Genomic DNA, 8,436 nt, shown 5'->3' with positions numbered 1-8,436 from the left:
AGCAAAGTATTTAGTAGCAAAGTAGTATGAAAGTAATGGTAAAGATGGCAAAAGTAACAGTAGCAGTTCTGTAGCAATCGTAACAGTGGCAACGAAGAAGTAACTAAGCAACGATCAATATGAAACGAGCTCGTAGGCAATGGATCAATGATGTATAGTTATGTTAGATGACATTCATCATGCAATAGTTATAACATAGGGTGACACAAAACTAGCTCCAGTTCATCAATATAGTGTAGGCATTTATTCTGGATATAGTCATACATGCTTATGGAAAAGAACTTGCATGACATCTTTTGTCCTACCCTCCCATGGCAACGGGGTCCTAATGTAAACTAAGGAATATTAAGGCCTCCTTTTAATAGAGTACCGGACCAAAGCATTAGCACTTAGTGAATACATGAACTCCTCAAACTATGGTCATCACCGGGAAGTGTCCCAACTATTGTCACTTCAGGGTTGCCGGATCATAACACGTAGTAGGTGACTATAACTTGCAAGATAGGATCAAGAACACTCATATATTCATGAAAACATAATAGTTTCAGATCTGAAATCATGGCACTCTGTCACACCCTGATTTTCATGCCACAACACTTAAGTCAATAAATCATGCTAAAATGTGGTTTGACAAATACTTTTGAGTGTTTTGTCTTTGCTTTGATTGAATGATTGACTGTTGTTTGCAAGTGCTCTAAAAATCAAATAAATCCTCCAACTCTTATACTCCTTCTCCTTGATCCAAAAACCCTTGTCCAATGATCATGCCATGTGTATAGGACATAAAAATAATTTCTTACAAAAATAATTTGGCCAAATAGTATTTTCAAAAATTAGTTTTCCAAAAACCCCTGAATTGAGATTTGCACTGCAAGTACTTAATTAAGGGCAGTAAAAATCTTTCCAAAAATATATTTGACTCCTATTAGATATAGGATACCTAGAAACCATAAAAATATATTTTTAAAATTTATTTTCCTATTTTATTTAAAATCTTTTTCTTTAGGACAGAAATGGTCTTTAATAGGGAAAAATCATTTTATCATTTCAAAAATATTTGAAAAAACCCTAGGGAAACTCAGTGGACATATATTGTCCTTATATAAGAGTTTAAACACATGGTCATGTTCAAAATATTGGTCAAACCCCTCAAAAACCCTTTCTGGATATTTCAAGCTTTTGAAATATTTACAAAGGAAACATTCTCCAGAAATTCCCAGAAAATTATAGCATGTCACATATGACATATTAGATGATCTTGCCAAGTCTCATGACTTGGAGAACAATATAACATCATCAACTCCCCTCAAAACCATTTTTGTCCATTTTGAAGTTTGAGCAACTTTACATTGCCAAACATTTCCAAATGTTCTCAAACCTTGTGAACATGCTCAAATGTTCTAATTATTCATCTAGACCAAGTGGCACAAGTTGGAGAACAAGTTAACTTGATCAAAGTGCCCCAAAGCCATTCCTCTCCAGAACCAGGTTTGAGTAACTTTACATTGCCAAGTTTCTCCTTTTGATCTAAACTTTTGTGTACATGTTCAGGACCTCTAATGATGACACTACACCAAGTGGTGCATCGAGGAGAATAGATTTGCATGACTAAATCTTGGAAAATCCATTTCTGTTCATTTCTAGGGTTCACAAAAGTTGCATTGGCAACTTTGCCCAAATAAGCTCCAAACTGGTGGAAGGCCCTATTTATATGTGTCATTTCACCCTGTGGAGTCTCATGGCAGTTGGAAGTCATCTGCTAGTCCAAACCATTATCAAACACCTTCTGGCAGAATCTCAAAATTCATGTTTTAACCCCTTCCACTAATCTCCAAGAGTTATACTTTTTACCACATCCCCTCCTAGTCCCCCTCTACCTCTTGTGTGCTTCCCTGCCCGAGAGGCAATGATGAAGGGGGGCAGGGATCCATTTTTCTTCTCTGGACAGCCACTTTTTCCTCCCTTTCCCATCTCTCTCTCACTCCTGGCAAGTTCCAGAGCATCCAAGGCCTCCACCCCTCTTGTTTATTCCTCCTTCAGACGCCAGACACAAGTGGACGCGCGAGTGCGCGCGGAAAAGCCGCGGATGCCGGACAAAGACGCGCTCTGGAGCGCGAGGCAGAGCAGGCGACCGTCGACGCCGCGTCCCCCGACCAACTCGAGCCTCCCCCTTGCGCCAGTCGAGGTGGCTCGACGTCCAGAACACGCCACCGCGCTGCCCCCTGCTTTCCCCCTCTGTCTTGACCATGCCGCGCGTGCCCAGAGCCGCCCGAGCCCGCCAATGCGTGTGCGAGCTCGTGGCTCCACCAGGAGCTCGCCCCGCTCCCTCTCTCTCTTCCTGACGCCCTACTCCACCCCCACGAACGCCGTAGACAACCCCACTCCCTCCCTCCTGGCCACCCGAGCCGTTGCTGCGGCCACCCATGCGCCACGTCCACGGTGAGCCACGGGTCAGCTACATAAGGCCACCCCGAGCCCTCCCTCTACTCCTTTGGCTATCTCTCCTTCTCGTGCACCCCATGGACTAACCCACTCCCCTCCTCGCGCCCTCCAACCTCGTCCATGGCCGGAGAAGTGCCGCCGTCGCCGCTTAAATTCATGGGCCTCGACCCCTCTCTCCTCCCCATGAACACACCCGCACCCTCTCATCACCACCGCCAACTCCCCCCGTGCTCCATCCCCTCCTCCTTGTGCCTTCCTCGCCTTGCCGAACCCCGCCGTCAGTCCCGGTCCGCCACACGTGAATCCCTCCTCTTCCCGGGCTCCCCCGTGGGCGTGCAGCAAATGGACGGGTGCTCTGCGGCGCGCTGAGTCCGCTGGTGTGCCGGGCGCCGCCGGAGGTGGCCCATGCCGCCCGGGAGAGCGCCAGCGCCCGCTCGGCCTCGCCTCCCCTGCCTCTGCTCTGTTCGAGCGGGAGGTAGGCGAAGGCCTGAGCGCTGGGCCCCACGCATTAGCGACCGCCGGGCGGGCCCCCGCCCGTTTAAGTGGAGACGGACTGCCCGAGGAAACGCCTTCCCTAGGCGAAGACGTACTTCTGCTAAGACGCCTTCGACGTCGCCCCTGCCAACCGCGCAGCTGAGCCGCTGGGCCGGCCCACTACTATCGCCCGCCTGTGCACAGGATAAGGGTAAAACCTTTTTCCTTTTCCTTTTATTTTTTTCTGTAAACTTGTAAAATCCACAAATAATTCAAATGATATCCAAATTTGATGATTCAAATTTCTAGTGACTCTATAAATCATTCCCTACCTCATAGAGGAGCTTGCACATTTTTCCAGAGAACTTTCCTTCACACTTATTTAGTAAATCCCAATTTTCTTAATTCTGTGATAAACTTTAGAAAATCACGGATAGCCCGTATCTGATCCAAATTCCATGATTGAAATTCCTAGATGCTTATAAGTTCAAAACTTAGTTTTTGAACATTTTTCCTAGTACTTTCTACGCCACATAGAATATTGGTCCACTTCTCCATATATTGCTAACTTTGCAAAATCATAGAAATTCATTTGAAATCCAAATCCAGTGAAACCAAATCCTAGATGCTTCTAAAATCATCCTTTGTTAAATGGGTATCCTTGCTCATTTTCCAAAAATAAATTTCTGTACACTTCTTGCAAATCCATAAACCCCTTGATTCCATCATATTGAAATGTTCAGAGATATCCACTGATCCAATTCCAATGAAACCACTCTGGTTATTTTTCATATAACCAGAGATGTCCTAGAAAAGTAAACTTCATATTTTTAGAGCACTTTTATTTTTTTGCCTTGTTGTGTTGCTTATTATGATTGTTTCCGACGTTAGTTGACGAAGTAGACGGAGTACTTGGAGAAGGACCAGAAGACTTGAAGACTCTGAGGAACCGGGCAAGCAGCCCTTTGACCATGTCTATGAAACCCTTTTTATGCATGTCATATAGCACCATATTGTTGTTGCAACGGAATCATGATGAGGTGGTATCCACTTTGATGGTTTGCCACCGTACTTCCTCGTTGATACTTGCATTGTGCATGACCCTACCTTCTTATGAGGGTTATGACGGTGGGAGTAGATAGGATGCTAAAGTAGTGCTACGCAAAAAGGGACGGGAATATGCATGGTGATGGAGACAAAGTATTTTCAAAAGACTTTTTCGAAAACCCCGTCGGGTGCCACTTATGCCCGAGGGAGATGATGAGATGGGTAACCACTTGATGACGAAGTGGTGTACCAAGGAAAGTGTTTGTTGTTTTCGAAAACGGATTAGATTTAAGATTTGTCGACTGTCCCAACCTTACATGCGCAACCACTCTACCCTTGTATGGGAAAGGGCATTATTGATTACCTAGGTCGATACTAGCTTGGAGCCCGCATTACTAGTGACGGGGGAGAGTTGGTGCTCTCTCTCGGGACGGGGTCGTGCCAGGTAGGCCGACCAAGAACATTTTTATGGGGCACCGGACACACCGTTGGTACCCCCTGCTTGTGATGTGAGATGATTATGGAGCGTGTCTCCACGAAAATGTTATGTGATAATGTTGGGCACGGGGGTTACTACCAATCGAGTGGACTCCATGTTAGTGTCGTCTAGGGAAAGGTAGTGATCGGGTGCTTACCCCGGGTACTTGAGGTACCGCGGGTCGTGGCTGACACGGAAGTTCCCCGGATTTTGTGGGTACAGTGTGCAACCTCTGCAGACTGTAAAACTATTCGAATAGCCATGTCCACGGTCAAGGACGGTTGGGCGGTGCTGCTTAAACTATGTCCAGAGTTTTACAACCGTGTGTGTGAGCCGATAAAACTACTTGGGTCAAGTCAAAGGACTTGACATGATTGAGTTGGGTTGGTGCCCACTCTATTTATGTTGATATCTGTAACCTGTCCTCATGGTTACTTGAATTCTCTTGATGCATGTCTTACAAGTTGTTGAAAATGTCATTGCACTCAAAACTAGCTTTCTGCAAAAAAATTACCTATATCATGCATTGTTGTATCTTGAACCAAAGCATGGGTTGCTTGCGAGTACATTCAAAGTACTCATTGGCTTGCCATTGGTTATTTTATTGGCCAGGCATGAAAGAACAGGATATGATGAAGTATACTTTGGCGACGAACATGCAAGCTAGGACGTTTCCCAGTCAGAATGCCTATAGGGTTAAGGCAGATGGCATGGGTCCAAGTTATCGATGAAGATTTCTGCTGTGATGTTATACTCAAGACTCGACCATAATGGTCCTACTTTTGTAGTACAGTATGTATGGATGTAAGACTCTTGTTATTCAGCTTATGTGTGTTCAGTGAGCATTGATCTCTGGGATCACTGTACACGTGCATTCGGTGATGACGACTTATGAGTCGGGGTCCCCACAGAGCTGGTATCAGAGCCATCCTGACTGTAGGAAGCCTTAGTTAGCATGGACGTTAGTTAGGGTAAAACTATTTCCAAAACTACTACTAGTTTTCAAAACTATCTGTACTTCTCTTCCCTTCTCAGTTTTTCGAAAACTAAGGTATACTTCCCTTATTGATCTCTTCCCCTTCAAAACCTTTGGTCGCTAGAACCCTTATGCCCCTGACCACTGGATTCCCTATAATCCTCATGGATAATCTAGAAGGAAGATGCCTTGCCAGATATTCACCCACATCTCCTGAACACAAGATTGGCAACATCACAACCAGACGATACCAACAGAAGATACATCCTCGGGGAATGAGGACCTGAAGATCCAGGAGATGGTGACACCCTTGACACTGCCCCAAGATGATGCAACCTTAGCCTACGATGATCAGGGCATATAATATGCAAGACCATGATATACATCGCTAATAGAGTAACCCTGTCACTACCGTTGTTGTATCGGCAACCACCGATGGATGAGAACCTAGCCATTTGGTCCGCCTCACCATAGTGAGCAGGAAAACGGTTCTCCTCATCCCCCGCTCTTGGTGTCGATGTTGTCATAAACGTAACCAACATGGTGGACCTCTATTACACCTTGATAATGTCATTGCATAAAGGATTACCTACCTGGTACCATCGACGGCTTAGAAGACAAAAAGGGGTTGTCGTGATTAAGAAGACAATAGAAGACCAAGTCAATGCCAGTTACGAGGAGCCACCTTCACCCCATCACTTCAGCAGGCGAGAAGTTGTTGAAGAATCTTCAGGCTCAACCCGGATTGTTTCATCGAACAACTACAAGAGACGTAGCAACACCTGAGGAAAACTCAGAAGACTGCATGAGGCACAAGGCACGGCTATTGAGTCCGAGAACCCCTAGGGTAGGATGAGTCGTGTACCCCCTATGCACAGTCGAGTCCGTATGATAGTTCGAATAGAACCATGATTGTGTGTTGCCTGTTTTTATTTGTTTGTGTTTTGATATAGGTCGCACTTTTGCCCTAGGCGACAAGTATGCAACTATATCACCTTCCTTACCTTGCTTCTTCTGTTTGGCCCTTTTTGCACCTGTTTGTTTGCACTTGCACTATATAACCCCCTTTAGGCATTCCCCTCCTCTATGCTACGTTTCCCTCTCAACGCTCTCCTCAACTCAAGGCTAGCCAGACAAGATACACCAAGGATTCTACTTTGGCAACCAACCAGCACTGAAGACTTTTGCTACAACCTCCTCGACCAAATGCAGCCCCTTAGAGTTATGGTTGCCCCTCAAGATTTGAAACCCATTCCTAGACCCTTCGAGACTTCATAAGATACCCCAGCTCGAATCCTTAACCATGTGCTTAACCCATAGAATTACAAGAGAACCTGTTAAGCCTCCGTAACCTTGCCTATCACTGGGTTCATTAGGGAACTAGTGGACATAGTGAACAAACACATTATCTTCCTAAGATAGCACCAGAACTGACGATGCCATAGGGAGGACAAATCTGACGATATATGAATAGAGGACAAATGACTTGATGAGTTTATATCAATGACTTGAGGAATTATATGAGGCTACTTGGTGGATTATGAGGCTTTGATGTTGGTAGATGAACTTGGTGGGATCATGAGTATAGATTAGCATAGCTTTCATTACCCCTGAGTAGATTGGATTTAGTAGGATAATTGTAAGTGTTTGGATTTAACTTAGCCATGGGATATTGATAGGAGACAATTGATATTACGTAAATGACTTGAGGGAACATGTAGGAATTCTCGTTGGACAAGAGATTTGGATTTAAGTAGGTGATTCTAGTTGAACATAGATGCTGAGTGTGTCTACATGGTTCGGAGTAAATTGTATTTAGACTGATGATCTCGATCATGATACCATGTTTCTTGGAGGACAATAAACTAGGAGATTGGGTTAATTGTTGGAGTTGATTTAGGGATCTTTATGAGCTTGACCTTGGAGTATTACTAGATCACAATAACGGAAATTGGTGGACTGACTATAGTAAGGCAACCCTTTCAAGTATTGGGGATTATAGGGACTTTAGGAGATCATGTGGAACACCAGCATAGGCATTGGATTTGTAGAATTAATGGATTATGTAGTAATTAATGGAAGTTAACAGGTTGTTGGAGTAGATTCATAGAAAAGGAAACAAGACTTTGGAGTGGCATATGACGTGTTTCCTTAGGATAGAGATGCTTTATCTTAGACCTTGGAAGAACAAGCTGAGCACTTGGATTGTCACATTCTAGCTTAGCAGCTTATTTGCTCTACCTATGGATTTTTAGGGGTAGACATACATATGAGTTTGAGGATTGTAGACATATATGATTTTGTTAGACATCCTCTCGGGAGTCATGAGGATATGAATCACATGAGTGATGATTGGAGATGACCTATGCAAAATGATGCTATCGGTGATATGATGTAATTTGTTTAAAGGACTAGATAGACTATTGGCATCTCAGAAACCGTGCTTAAAGATAAGATGATAAATGTTCACCCGCACACTATAATCCTTGAAACCCTTAAGGCCTACCAAGCTACAGCATGGTCAGATCAGGACCTTAGGGCCTTGACACTAGATCTAGAACCACCTTGGCCCACACTCAACAAGACCATCACTAATTCCCCAGCCTACTTTATGTACCCCATGAACAAAGTCTTCATGGAGTGCTTAGACAAGATAGTTTTCATCATCATTTGGTGACCTACTTGTCCACCCGAAGACGGAAGAAGAGCCGTTCAGCTAGTCAAGGAACATTTGAAGACCGCCATGCCAAGGAGGAAGAACTACACCCACCACCATCGTCAAGAAGTGAACTTTCTCGTCGAAGACCAGGTGTATCTGCGAGCCACTTCTCTCAAAGGGAACCAAGCATTTCCATGATAAGGAGACCCACACCAAGATTCATCGGCCCCCTTCGAGATCACTCCAAGATTTAACAGCCCCTCTGAGATCACTACGAGACGAAGAGAAGACAGTTACCAGCTGGAGTTTCCACCTGAGTTACCTGATGTGCACAACGCTTTCCATGCATCACAACCCCAG

The sequence above is a fragment of the Triticum aestivum genome, chromosome 1B, assembly GCF_018294505.1.
Source record: "Triticum aestivum cultivar Chinese Spring chromosome 1B, IWGSC CS RefSeq v2.1, whole genome shotgun sequence".
Classification (NCBI taxonomy): domain Eukaryota; kingdom Viridiplantae; phylum Streptophyta; class Magnoliopsida; order Poales; family Poaceae; genus Triticum; species Triticum aestivum.
Note: the sequence above shows the minus strand (reverse complement) of the source record.